This window comes from Dromiciops gliroides, chromosome 3, assembly GCF_019393635.1.
Source record: "Dromiciops gliroides isolate mDroGli1 chromosome 3, mDroGli1.pri, whole genome shotgun sequence".
Classification (NCBI taxonomy): domain Eukaryota; kingdom Metazoa; phylum Chordata; class Mammalia; order Microbiotheria; family Microbiotheriidae; genus Dromiciops; species Dromiciops gliroides.
In genome coordinates this window covers 82,303,588-82,318,659 of record NC_057863.1, presented here as the reverse complement: position 1 = coordinate 82,318,659, position 15,072 = coordinate 82,303,588, and the positions used below count along the sequence as shown (strand labels likewise).

The window sequence follows — 15,072 nt, the reverse complement described above, 5'->3', positions numbered from 1 at the left end:
GTTGTTGTTTGCTGTTTGTTCTTCATTCTCTAAGAAGACCAAGATAGAAATCATGACTTGCACTGAATTGGATTTAAATGAGAAAGGGCTGTGCAGCAAAGTCTCTAGCCTCACTCTCCCATCCAGAGCCATTGCCCAGGGTCACACAGTAAGAGGTGAGATTTGAACTCAGGTCCTTCCAACTTCAGTGCTGTATCCACTGCGCCACCTAGCTGCCCCAGAACTTCAGGCACCTTATATGTCAAGGAGGATTTCGAGGGATGGGTAGATCCTTCTAAGCACCTCTGAATCTTTGTGGAGGTTCCCTGCCAATAATTTTGTAAACTCAGAAACATTGTTAGAGTTAAAAAGTGCCCTCAGAGCTGGTAATATTATCAAATGTTAGAGGTGTGTGTGTGTGTGTGGGGGACCTTAAAGGTCATTTAACTCAATCCCCTCATTTTAATAATGAGGAAATGGAAGCCTAAGAAGTTAAGTCCAAACCAGCACGAATTTATCAAACAGCTAAGAGGCAAGGCAAAAAAGCATTGTGGGGTTTAGCAGTGTAGGAGAGACCCAGCTTTGGAATTGGGAAGACCCAGTCCTGCCTCTCACACTCACTGTCTATATGATCTTGGGTAGGTCACAAGTTCTCCCTGCACCTGGGCCACTGTCTAATACAATAAGCTTCATCTGTACTGAGAGAAGGAGTTTTCTATGCTACCTCCTAGAGGAATGCAATACACCTAGTATGTAGCATCATTTGTTCATTCAGAATAATGCTAAAAGAATCAAGTTAGGAGACTAAGGAGGGGAGGGGTAGGAGACTCACTAAGCTTTGGTGCTTCACCGATGTTTCTGAAGATTATACCTGAAGTAGGGGGCAGCTAGGTGGCGCAGTGGATAAAGCACTGGCTCTGGATTCAGGAGGACCTCAGTTCAAATCCAGCTTCAGACATTTGACACTTACTAGATGTGTGACCCTGGGCAAGTCACTTGACCCCAATTGCCCAGCAAAAAAAAAAGATTATACCTGAAGTAAAAGTAAGTGCTAATTGATGCCCTGTCTCAGAACTTGACTATTGTTAATAATACAACAATAAGTTGTGTTCATGTATCACTTTAGGCTTTCTAAATTGTTTTTTATTTTTCCCCACTTACTATCTATGAAATAACACAGGAACTCCTATCTTGTTTAGCAGAAAACAAAATTGAGGTTCCGAGAGGCCGTGACATGATACTGTCTCTATTGTTGCCATGCTTCTTTCCTGGTTACTTTTTCTGGTATTCCTTGAGACTTTTAAATATGTGTCTGTGCTCTGTGTGTGTGTGTGTGTGTGTGTGTGTGTGTGTGTGTGTGTGTGTGTGTGTTTGTGTGTGTGTCCAGGCCTGGAGTCAGGAAGACTCATTTTCCTGAGTTCAAATCCAGTCTCAGACTTTTATTAGATGTGTGCCCCTGGGGCAGCTAGGTGATGAAGTGGGTAAAGAACCAGCCCTGGATTCAGGAGTACCTGAGTTCAAATCCAGTCTCAGACACTTGACACTTACTAGCTGGGTGTCCCTGGGTAAGTCACTTAACCCTCATTGCCCTGCAAAAACAAAAACAAAAAAATATGCAAAGATGTGTGCCCCTAGGCAAGTCACTTAACACTGCCTCAGTTTCCTCATCTATAAAATGGGCTAAAGAAGGAAATGGCAAACTACCCCAGTATCTTTGCCAAGAAAATCCTAAATGGGGTCATGAAGAGTAGGATAACAATAAGTGGGGACCATATATGCATACATACATGTACGTATCTATACCTACATACATATCTATATTATATAGCTATACACACACACACACACTTTTTTTTTCTCCCCCCACCAACCATCCATTTTTCTTTCGGGAAATTGCTTATATTTTGGTTTTGGAATAAAATAGAATGAGCTACCTTTTCTAGTATTGTTTGTGATGGGAAAATCCAACAACTTCACAAGTGCCTCTATATGTGGATTTCAAGAATGAGCATTATAATCTCTTTTTTAGCTGCCATTTACTTTTAGAAACCTGGGGCCCTCTCCTTTGAGCAGCATCTTTCCAAATATACTTCTTTTAAAATATTCCTTTGTCCCTTTTTATAGCTTAGCTTTTCAAGGTCATCTTAGTTTAGGAATTCTTTGGAGGTCAATAGCACAGGGACCCAAGTATCAACTATGTCCTTGGATGGAGTGAGCATCTTTAAGCTAGTGTGGAAGAGATGGTTAAAGGGAAGCATGATGTGCTAAAATGTCAAACTAAGTATTCTCTTAGCAAGTAAGATTGTATTGTATCCATAACATAAGCCCATAAGGTAATCCCATTTGAGTTTGTTGGTTTATTTGGGGTTTCTGGGTCTGACCTGCTTGCTTTAGATTATTTTTAAAAATAATAATTCTAATAAATCACAAACAATCATTTTAAAAGATCCTCTCTGTTCCCTTTCCTTGGCATTTCTCTTCAGATCCCTGAGGTCCCTAACTTGTAAGTTATAAAAATAGCAACCCCCCCCCCAATATACACACACTTCTTCACCTTTCATCTCCTTGTCAGATTTGGTTTCCTGAACAAAAGGTCTTTATTATTGCTATGCCTGTCCCCCTACTCCCAGCCCCCTGACCTGGCCTTTTCCAGCACAGAAAACATTTCATTGAATTGGAGAATAGATCAGTATGTCAAGTTTCCTAAAGCATTTTTAAAGCCATTTTCTGATTTAAATGTCTTTACTGCAGAGCAAAATGAAGCTGTGAGGTAAGACAGCCACCCTGGAACAGCAGGGTTCTTTGGCTCACTGACTTGGGGGCCAAATGGGGAGGGAAGTAAAGGGAGACATCTAAGTATGAGCTTTCTTGGGTGTTTTTGGTTTTGTTTTGTTTTAGATAAAGAGAATCCATGCCAGCCTAGATTTGCCTTCCATTTTTAAAATGAAGGTATTTCTCTAGGACTGATACTTTTTGCATGACTGTGCACTCTCAAAAGAAAAATACATATACACATACAGGAATAAGGAACTTTCCAGTGAGGAAACTCCTTCCATCTAGGAGGAAAGGCACCTTCTCTGAAACTTCAGAGTCATAGAGAATTTCTTAGAGAACTGAAAGGGTAAGGGGTGGCACACTCAATATGTATCAGAGTCAAAACTTGAATCTAGGTCTTTTGTTTTTGTTTTTGTTTTTGTGGGGCAATTGGGGTTAAGTGACTTGCCTGGGGTCACACAGCTAGTAAGTGTTAAGTGTCTGAGGTGGGATTTGAACTCAGGTACTCCTGAATCCAGGACCAGTGCTCTATCCACTGAGCCACCTAGCTGCCCCGAATCTAGGTCTTAATGGCTTTAAGTTCCGATCTTTATCCATCCATCCATCCATCCATCCATCCATCCATCCATCCATCCATCCATCCATCCATCCATCCATCCTTCCTTCCATCAATTCATCCGTCTATCTGTGTATTTGGTATACACGCACATACATACACACATGTGCACACATACATAGACATATGTATATTATCATCTATACTTCTGCCCATGTATGTACATGAACATGTGTGTGCATATATGCATATAAATATATTCAAGGGAATGCTGGATTTTCACTACAAACATTTACACCTCAGAAATCAGCAAATGCTACAAATCAACTTGATCTATTGTTTTGTTGATTCTTTTGACTTACGAAAGTGAAGAATACTTTAATAATGCATATTTAATGGAAAATGAGCAATATATACAATTTTTTTGTTGAGCCAGTTGTTAAACATTTATCAGCACATCTCTGCATATATTATGTATTCATAAAATATGAAATATATTCATGGATATGTGTGTGATTAGAGATATGGGTGGCTAGATGGGCCTGGAGTCAGGAAGTTCTGAGTTCAAATTCTAACCTTAGATACTAGCTCTGTAAAATGGGGATGATGGGGCAGCTAGATGGCGCAGTGGATAAAGCGCCCTGGATTCAGGAAGACCTGAGTTCAAATCCGACCTCAGACACATGACACTTACTAGCTGTGTGACCTTGGGCAAGTCACTTAACCCCTATTGCCCTGAAAAAAAAAATGGGGATGATAATAATAGCACCTACCTCCCAGGGTGGTTGGGTGGATTCAATGAGATAATGGTTCTGACATATACCAAACCCTATATAAATGTTAGCTATTATTATATTAGAACCTGAGGGAAAATATGATCATATCAGTTGGGAGAATATGAAAGCAAATGTAGTAACATTGAGGCAGCCAGATGGAGAAATAAATAGAACACTGGTCTTGGAGTCAGAAAGGCCTGGGTTCAAATCCTGCTTCATATACTTACCAGCTGTTTAACCCTGTGCAAGTTGCCTCAGTTTCCTCATCTGTAAAATATAGGGGTCTGACTCTATATCTTCTTTGTTGTTGTTTTTTGCTGTGCAATTGGGGTTAAGTGACTTGCCCAGGGTCACACAGCTAGTAAGTGTTAAGTGTCTGAGGCTGGATTTGAACTCAGGTACTACTGAATCCAGGGCCAGTGCTCTATCCACTGTACCACCTTGCTGCCCCATGACTCTATATCTTCTAAGTTGCTTTCCAACTCTAAATCTATGACCCTTTGATTATGGGTGCTTTCTGTTTGAGATGGTAACCAAGAAATTGCTAGTGACTACAAAGGCTGCCAGACTTCCTGGATTGTCACAGACTAGATGGCACAGTGAATAGAGGGCCATACCTGGAGTCAGGAAGACCTGAGTTCAAATCTACCTCAGGCATTTACTAGCTGTGTGACCCTGGGCAAGTCACTTCACCCTGTTTGCCTCAGTTTCCTCATCTGTAAAATGAGCTGGAGAAGGAAATGGCAAACCATTCTAGTATCTTTGCCAAGAAAACCCCAAATGAGGTCATGAAGAGTCAGACATGACTGAATAAAAACAACAAAATTTGGACCAGAGCTCAAGTCTCCTGGCTCTTAGTCAAATGTCCGTTCCACTCCATGGTTCTGCCTCTCCTGATCAATCCAATGCATCTGATTGAGCCTGACTCAGTTTCCCCTCAACATACTGCATTGGCTGTCTGCAGAGCCACGAAGTTTGGCAATGCTCATTTCTCTTTCTTTTCTGTTCTTTTATGGTAGGTAACCCCATAATTATCTCAGATGTCATGATGGATACAACGTGGAATTTGGCCTTGGCATCTGTTACCAGTTATATTATATTCTTCACTTTCTCATAATGGCATGAGGATAATTAGGCAGATGATACAAAAAGTGATGAAACAAAGATAATACTTCTTTTCTGCATTTTTTTTTTTGGTTTTGTTTCTTGAGGGGCAATGAGGGTTAAGTGACTTGCCCAGGGTCACACAGCTAGTAAGTGTCAAGTGTCTGAAGCTGGATTTGAACTCAGGTCCTCCTGAATCCAGGGCCAGTGCTCTATCCACTGCACCACCCAGCTGCCCTAAAGATAGCAATTCTTAATCAATGTCACAATTGTCTTAGCCCTGTATTAAAGAAGGGTATACCTGCATAACTTACGGACTGTCTTGCAAGTAACCTAGAGACATCCACTTTTGTTAGAAGTTATTATAATTGAAATTAATCTGACAACTTTTATATTACATCTTCTCAATTGATTCTCCACAGGGGGGGTTACAGTAATATTAAGTTTAACAAAACTTTGTTATTCTGCCAAATAAGTAGAATCTAGATATTCTGCTTTACCTCTGAATATGTGATCACATAGGTTCTTTCATTATTAAATAGAAAGGACAGGCCCTTGGACCTAATAACCGAACTAAAGAAAAATTCTTCTTTCAGTTGAGACAAAAGACTGATTTTGGGTGGTATGATATAATTGCTTAACAAGCATTTATTAAACTCTTATTGTGTGCCAGGCAGTGGGCTAGATACCATGGTGACAAAGGCAAGAATCCCTTACTTAGGCTGAAATATAAGGGCTTCTGAGGGGGGTGATATGGGAATGGGGAGAAGAGAGAAGGGGCCAATGCATTCTAGGCAAAGGGAACAGCCTGTACAAAGGTATAGAAGTGGGAGAGTTTGGTTGCATAATAGTGTGTTTGAAAGGGAGTAACAGGTACTAATGTTGCAAAGTTAAGTTATAGCCAAGTGAAAGTCTTTAAATAACAAACAGAGGGGTTGGTTTGCATTTGAAGCCATAGGCAATAGGGAGCCATGGAATTTTATTGAGCAAGGCAGTGAAGTGGTCAGACCTTTAGGAATATCACTAATGACTATGTAAAAGATAGCGTGGAGAAGGAAGAACCTGGAAACTGAGAGAGAAATTCAGAGGGTATTGCAAGAGCAAAAAGAGCTAATGAAGATCTGGAGGAAGAGGGTGTGTGAGTTGTCGTTGTTGTTTGTTAGTGTTCAAAGAGGACCGAAATAACATCAGGATGCTGGGGTGAGTGTACAGTATGTGACTGTGGCCGATCAATCCACTGTGAGCTTGGAATGCTCTACCACAGGTCAGGCACAGATAGTCTGTTTGAACATCTAGGATGAAGATGTCTCTAGATTCACATTTCCTTTATGCAATCACTGCTTTGATCAGGGAGCACAGAACTTCTGATATGGGCACGTCATGCTGGGTCCTCCTGTGGCAGTGTCTCCCTCACAATGAATACTAAAGTTCTTCAGAGAGACCTTGAGAATGTCCTTGTGCCGCTTCTTCTGACCTCTGGATCTATAAGGCAGAGGGATCACTGCTCATACAGAAGCTGATGAGAATCTTCCAGATTATATGGCAAGAGGAGGTTATCCCCCAGGAAATCAAGGATTTGTCCATCTATATAAAGGAAAGAGAAACAGGTTGTCCTATGACAATCACAGTGGGGCTTTCTTAGTCATTGCTAACGATTAAGATTCTTGCCAGAATCCTGCTTAATTGGGTGTGTGAGTCCAGAAAAAGGAACAAACACAGGAGACGTTCAAAGAGCACTGGATTTTGAGTTAGAGGACATGGTTTGGATCTATGATACCTGGGAAAAGTCACCACTTCTCTGCACCTCCATTTCCTCATCTGTAAAATGAGGGGGGTTGACTTCTAAGGTCCCTTCCAATTCTTAATCTATTATCCTGTAGTTCACCAGGAAGGAATGTGAGAAAGAATGATGTGCAAATGAATTAACAAAAACAGGTGAATTCACCCTAATTTCAGGTTTTGCTTTTGAATACCGCCCTTTGCATGTTCTTATAATAATTCATCCAAAAAAAGCAAAAACTCTATGAAGCAAAAATTCTTAGCAGCTTCCCATCGACAAGAAACCAATATGAGTGCAGGCCACTAGGAAAGAGAATTTGCAAATGCCCCCACTCACCTTTTCCTCATTTGCATATTCCTGCCCAAATTAGAAATCCCTCCCTTGCCCCAGGCTTCTCCTGCTCTTAGACTTATTACTAGGATGTTCATTATCAGTAATGATGATAAGGATGATACACTGGTTTATTTAACACCTTTCCCCCCTTCCTTACTCCATGTGCTTTCTCATACTTCACCTGTTTGTCTTCATTACAAAGCTATAAATAGGGACACTTATTATTTCCATTGTACAACTGTGGGAACCAGAGCTCAGAAAGGTGAGGTGATTTTGCCCAAGGTCAACCAGTCCCTAGCAAAGCTGGGTCTAGGGATCCCGCTCCAGGGCTCTAATTATTTAGCAATCTTTGAAATCAATGAAGAGACCTTTAAGGCTCAGTAAGACATCCAACAAGTTTTTAGCTGTGAGAGCATTTCACCACTGGAACAGGCTTCCTAAAGAAGGATATCCATCTCACAGTATCTTTTTTGTTTTGGGGGCTGGGCCATGAGGATTAAGTGACTTGTCCAGGGTCACACAGCTAGTAAGTGTCAAGTGTCTGAGGTCTGATTTGAACTCATGTCCTCCTGAATCCAGGGCCAGTGCTTTATCCACTACACCACCTAGCTGCCCCCTCACAGTATCTTTTTTATAAAGTATAGACCACATATGAATGTAATGGAATCCTATTGTGCTCTAAGAAATGATGAGCAGGCAGATTTCAGAGAAACCTGGAACGACTTGCATGAACTGATGATGAGTGAGATGAGCAGAACCAGGAGAACAGTGTACACAGTATCATCAACATTATGTGTTGATTAGCTGTGATAGATTTGATTTTTCTCAGCAATACAATGGTCCAAGATAGTTCCAAAGGACTCATGATGGAAAATGCTCTCCAAATCCAGAAAAAAAAAACAAACCAAAACTGTGGAATATGGATGCAGATACTATTTCTTTTTGGTGCTGTTGTTTTTCTTTATTGAGGTTTTTCCTTTTTGCTCTGATTCTTCTCTTATAACATGACTAATGCAGAAATATGTTTAATGTTATTGTACATATATAACCTATATCAGATTACTTGCTGTCTTGGGGAGGGGGTGAGGGAGGGGAGGGAGGCAGAAAAATTTGAAACTAGAATCACAGAGTTGGAAGGAAACTTTGAGTATGTCTAGTTCCACCCATAACTGAACAAGAATTCCCTCTACGTCATAACTGTCAAGTGGTCATCCAGTCTTCTTGTAAAGGCCTCCATAAGGGGTGAGCCTCTGATCTCTTGAAGTAGTCCATTTCATTTTAGGTGACTTTATTTTTTTAGGAAAAAGCCTTGAGGGGGCAACTAGGTGGATAAAGCACCAGCCCTGGATTCAGGAGGACCTGAGTTCAAATCCAGCTTCAGACACTTGACACTTACTGGCTGTGTGACCCTGGGCAAGTCACTTAACCTTCATTGCACCGAAAACAAAACAAAACAAAATGAAACAAAAACAAAACAAAACAAAAAAAGCCCTGAATTTGCGAAGAGAAGACCTGGGTTTGAATCTTCGCTTCTTATTATTCATGTTACATTGAACAGAAATATGTGCTTGCAGTCTCAAGTCACTGAGCTTCGCTGAGATTCATTTTCCTCATTTATAATGTGAAGTATTTAGATTAGATGATTTTTAAGGTTCCTTTCAACCCCAAAAATCTATAATCCAGTCCTCTCTGCCAGAGCAATTAACCAGACATTTTTGTTCCCATGGCAGAAGTCACAAACCAGTTATGGGGTAAGTGGCAAGAATGGGCAAAGCAGGAGACAATCCTGGAATATTATCAAAAGTCCACTATAAGGGGGCAGCTAGGTGGTGCAATGGATAGAGCACCGGCCCTGGAGTCAGGAGAATGTGAATTCAGATCTGGCCTCAGACACTTGACACTTACTAGCTGTGTGACCTTGGGCAAGTCACTTAACCCTCATTGCCCTGCATAAATAAACAAACAAACAATAAATGAATGAATGAATAAATAAATAAATAAACAAATGATTGTCACCTTTTTGGCACTTACTTAGGAAACTGGCCATAATCCTATAGGAACCTGATTGTGGGTTGGTTTTTACTGTTTTTAAGTCCTTACCATTTTGGGGGGGAGTGATTTGTTTCTGTCATTATTTAATATGTGTGGTATGTGATTATAAGAACAAAATTAGGAATTCTATTAATTGTCTTTGCAAGGAACCTAGATAACTGCAAAAAAGATGATTTTAACACATTTGGGAATCTTCTTCAAGAACTTGCTGTTTAATCATTCAGTCATGCCCAATTCTTTGTGACCCTGTGGACCATAGCACACCAATACTGTCCATGGGGTTTTCTTGGCAAAGATACTGGAGAGATTTGCCATTTCTTTCTCCATCTTCAAGAACCAGCCTAATTTAATATGGAAAGTGGGGAGAAAGGAACAACTATAGAAATCTATTATAGATTGTTCCCAATTTTCATCTGAGAATAATTGATGATTGTCACAGGGGAAATAGGTGATGGGAGTACTTAGGTATGCCTCTGTAAAGCATTGCACTCTCACACACAGTCCAATTAGAATTAAAATGGTCCTTTATTGGGTGCTAAAGAAAGTGACTGTGAGGGAAGTCAAAGACTTAGCCTCAAGGGGTGGAGATGGCTTAGAAACTTCTTCCCAAGAAGGTAGGCCAAAACTTTTATAGAAGATAGATGGGGTGATTACCTGAAAATGGAAAGTTCCTTTTGGGGGTAGGGTGGGGAAAGGTTGGATGCTTGTCATTCCTGAGAGTTGAGGGAGATTATTTTTTTTAGGAATGATAATCCTGACCTCTCGAGTTATCTCTGTCTCCTAGCTCAGGTAGTAGCCATGCCTGACTGACTTTCCTACTGTCTAATTTTATCTCCCCTTACTTCTTAGGTGTATCCTTCTTGATATCTAGTTGGCCAATTTAAACTTTAATAGTCCCTTAATTCCTCCATATCTGAAGCCCCATTTCAATTACGATGATGATGATAGCTAGTATTTCTATAGCATTTTTTCTTTTTTTTGGTGAGGCAATTGGGGTTAAGCAACTTGCCCAGCATCACACAGCTAGTAAGTGTCAAGGGTCTGAGGCTGGATTTGAACTCAGGTCCTCCTGAATCCAGAGCTGGTGCTCTATCCACTGAGCCACCTAGCTGCCCCATTTCTATAGCATTTTAACAGGTTTAAAAGGGCTTTACAAATATCTTATTTCATCCTCACAATGATCTGGGAGGGATTATGATAGGTACAATTATTATCCCTATTTTCCAGATGAGAAAACCAAGGCAAAGGTTAAGTGACTTGCCCAGTGTCACACAACTAAAAAGTGTCTCAGGTCTTCTTGACTCCAGGTCCAGTGTTTTATATACCGTACCACCTAGTTGCCTCCAATTATAAATATTTACATAGCTTTATGAACTTAATTTATTTTAATCCTATTTTGATTTTGGGTAATGTTTGGATCCAGAATAGCAAATTCTTGTAATATGTCTTCATGCTCTCCAAAGAGTACAATGGCCATGTCTATTTATGATCAACTGGGTAGGGGTGATACCTCTTTTTTTTTTTTAATTAATAAAGTATTTTATTTTTTTCCGTTACATGTAAAGATAGTTCTCAACTTTTGTTTATACAAGCTTTACAATTTCAGATTTTTCTCCCTCCTTCCCCTCCCTCCCCCCTCCCCTAGACAGCAGGTAATCTAATATAGGTTTATATATATATATAACATTAATCCTATTTCTGCATTAGTCATGTTATAAGAGAAAAAATCAGAGCAATGATGAAAAACCTCAAAATAGAAAAAAACAACAGCATCAAAAACAAAAGAAATAATATGGTTCATTCAGCATCTATACTCCGCAGTTCTTTTTTTTTTTTTTTTCTTGGATTTGGAGATCCTCTTCCATCACTAGTTCCCTGGAACTCTTCTGTGCCATTGCATTGGTGAGAATATAGTTCATCACAGTAGATCAACACTCAATGTTGATGATACTGTGTACAATGTTCTTCTGGTTCTGCTCATCTCACTCATCATCAGCTCGCGCAAGACCCTCCAGGTTTCTCTGAACTCCTCCTGCTCATCAATTCTTACAGCACAATAGTATTCCATTGTATTCATATACCACAGCTTGTCCAACCATTCCCCAATTGATGGGCACCCCCTCAACTTCCAATTCCTTGTCACCACGTAAAGAGCAGCTATAAATATTTTTGTACATGTGGGTCCCTTTTCCCTTTCCATGATTTCTTTGGGAAAAAGACCCAAAAGTGGTATTGCTGGGTCAAAGGGTATGCACAGCTTTATCGCCCTTTGGGCATAATTCCAAATTGCTCTCCAGAATGGTTGGATCAGTTCACAGCCCCACCAACAATGGATTAGTGTTCCAATTTTCCCACAGCTTCTCCAACATTTATTATTTTCCTTTTTTGTCATTTTAGCCAATCTGATAGGTGTCAGGTGGTACCTCAGAGTTGTTTTTATTTGCATCTCTCTAATCATTAGAGATTTAGAGCTTTTTTTCATATGGGAATAGATAGCTTTGGTTTCTTCATCAGAAAACTGCCTGTTCATATCCTTTGACCATTTCTCAATTGGGGAATGACTTGGGTTCTTATAAATTTGATTTAGTTCCCTATATATTTTAGAGATGAGGCCTTTATCAGAAGTATGGCCTCAAAAATTTTTTCCCAGCTTTCTGCCTCCAGTCTAATTTTGGATGCATTGCTTCTGTTTGTACAAAAATTTTTTAATTTAATGTAATCAAAATCATCCATTTTGCATTTTATAATATACTCTATCTCTTGTTTGGTCATAAACTGTTTTCCTTTCCAAAGATCTAATAGGTAGACTATTCCTTTCTCTCCCAATTTACCTATGGTAGGGTGATACCTCTTTTAAGGGAAGAAAACAATAGTATCCTTGGACAAGTCCTGTCCACCATCATCATGAGGAAGAAAGTCAGTCCTTGACATGGCAAGTGACTTCCCTAAGATCACACAAGTAGTGTTGGATCAAGAAGTCAAACTGAGGTGCTCAGACTCCAAAACCAGCCCTGTTACCACCCTGCTGCTCAGTTCTAGAAAGCACAACTCAGAGACATGGATCAAAGCTATAGAAGGGAAGATGTAGGCTCTGCACAAAGAAAAACTTCTTGTTAGAGTTATCCAGGAGTGAGTTAGACTGCCTTGGAGGAGAAGGGGGCATGAGTCCCTCTCTCTACCCCCTTCAACTTCAATCAAAGGCTGGATGACAACTGGTTGGCTTTGTTGTAGGAGGGATTCTTGTTCATGTGTCTATTTGATTTGTATGGTCTCTTAGGGCACTTCCAGCTCTTAAGATTCTGTGATTTCTGATTCATTTGTCTTCACTGTTCATTCACATTTTCCCAGATCTTTTCCTATTAACTGTAGAGGCAGGAGAGAGGACTCCCTCACCCCATCCCTTTTTAACCTTCTGCTTAGGAGAAAGTTCTGTAGAGTTGTATTTGCAAACTGGCATATATGTATCCTAACCCTGCTAGTGTCCACCAAGCAAGACTCCAACTTTACTGTGGTATGAATATCCTGTTGCATCTGACTTCATTTATACAAGTTCCCATGAAGTACATGCTTGCTTTCTCCAGGCATTGTCTATGGCTAGCAATCAAATGGTGGGTGGCAAAATGATTTCATGGTAGATTCTCTGCAATGTTAGCCTGGTGTTAATAGTAGTAATAGTTAAAATGATGCTGATGCTAATGCTAAGAGCTAAAATTTGTATAACACTCATATTGTTGTAGGGACTATGTTGAACACTGTACAGATACTATTTCATTTGATCTTCACAACAACCCTGTAAGTGCTATGAATATCCCCATTTCACAGATGAGGAAACTGAGGCAAACAGAATAAGTGACTTACCCAGCACTACACAGCTGGTTAAGGGTCTGAAACCAGATTTCTGACTCCAGTTCCAAAAATTTATCTGCTGTGGAACATAGCTGCCAATATCAAAAAGTTCCAAGAGTTAAACACTGAACTCAATAGTCATTAAGCCAAGGGGCCATTGGGGAAAGAGGATGTGCTTTATAATCATGCTGCTTAGTTCGTACTACTACTTTTGCATCCAAAGGATGGAGGACTATGGAGAGAGTTCTAAATTTGCAGTCATAATACCTGGCTCTTCATCCTCTTTTTGCCTCTTACTACTTGGACAAGTCACTGAACTTTTCTGAGCTTCAGTTTCCTAATTTATAACAGAAGACATTCGTACCTTCAAGGTCCCTTACAACTCAAGAATCCTGTCATCCTTTTCAAATCCCAAAGTCCTTCCACAACTGTAACTAAGAATTTTTGTTCCTAGGGAAGGAGACATAAACCAGATATGAGGCAAGTGGCAAGAACTGTGGCCCTCAGCTGGGACAAGGTAGGAGACAAGAATCCTGGGACACTAGCCAAAATCCATTTTGTGGGTGGAGGAAATTGGGGAAGGGAATAGTCTTGGGAGTAAGGAAGGCATTCACCCCATTCTGGCTACAAAGCACCTGAAATTTTATTTTCAAAAATGGATACTCCTTAGCAGCCATTTTAGTTAGACAATTAGTCATAATCTTATGGGAACTCAATTGTGGGTTGGTTTTTATTATTTTGATTCCTTACCTTTTGGGGAACTGGGGGTTGTGACTTGCTTCTAACATTATTTAATGTATATGGTGTGTGATTATAATAATAGAGTTAGGGAATGAGTTCCTGATTGGAATAAGGAAAGAGGGTATAGTGTGTGTGTGTGTGTGTGTGTGTGTGTGTGTGTGTGTGTGTTCGTGTGCATATGTGTGGCATTTTCCTCCATCCCCCTTTCAAGACCTTGAAGGTTGGGCTTATGTATTTTTGTTTTGTTTGCTTTTTTGGTCAGCTTTAAGCCTATTCTGCACCTAACCAAACAGATATGCTTTGACCTCAAGCTTTGGCAGATGGTGGATGTTTACTTTCCAAGAAAAAAGGGCCTGGTAGAAAAACAAAAGACCGAGGCCATTAGGGTTGGAATGTGTGTGACAGTTGAGCAAACCAACTGTACTCTGACCCTCTTCTCTACAGAATGAAGAGTTCAAGTCCCACCAGGAGCCTCAAATCAGCAAGAAAAAAAAAAGACAGGAAACATTGTGGAAAGATGGGTCATATAATAAGCTTCTTACATTAAAATAAAGAAATAGCTAATATGAATGAAACACAAAGTAGCATGTTTGTTCCTTAATTATTAATGTTGCTAATTAAAAATGATACAAGCTCCATCCCTATCCTCAACAAAAATTACTATTATATTTTTAGAAGAGAATGAGAAAACGCTTTATTTGTTCCTGGACTGAAGTCACCTCCAACATAGGAGGTAATAGACTCCATTTCACAATCCAACCATACATTGGTTTTTCAGAACAGTGAATGGAGATCGCTCAGTGCTGAGATGCTGCTGCCCAGGCAGAATTTAGGTTGAACTTAGATGGAAGGCTGCTATCCTGGCACGGACTCCTTGTCCTCTGGGAAATGAATGTTACCATGTTAGGCCCAGAGTTTTTTCTTGTTGGCTGTTGCCCAGAGACAGATTTCTGGAAACCCTTCACTTTGAAATGTTCACCACCCACTGTTCCTCATCTATTTAATTTTTTAATTTTTATTTATTTTTTGGAGGCAATTGGGGTTAAGTGACTTGCCCAGGGTCACACAGCTAGTAAGTGTCAAGGGTCTGAGGCTGGATTTGAACTCAGGTCCTCCTGAATCCAGGGTCA

General features: G+C 40.1%; 1 long non-coding RNA gene across 1 annotated transcript in view; it reads left to right on the top strand.

The window, feature by feature from the left end:
* The window catches only part of LOC122746269, a 41,709-nt gene extending 27,240 nt beyond the window's left edge, over positions 1 to 14,469 (top strand). The window contains exons 2-3 of the long non-coding RNA XR_006355525.1: positions 13,656 to 13,718; positions 14,387 to 14,469. This is a non-coding gene — a long non-coding RNA (uncharacterized LOC122746269). The remainder of the gene's footprint in view (positions 1 to 13,655; positions 13,719 to 14,386) is intronic.
* Positions 14,470 to 15,072: the final 603 nt, after the last annotated feature.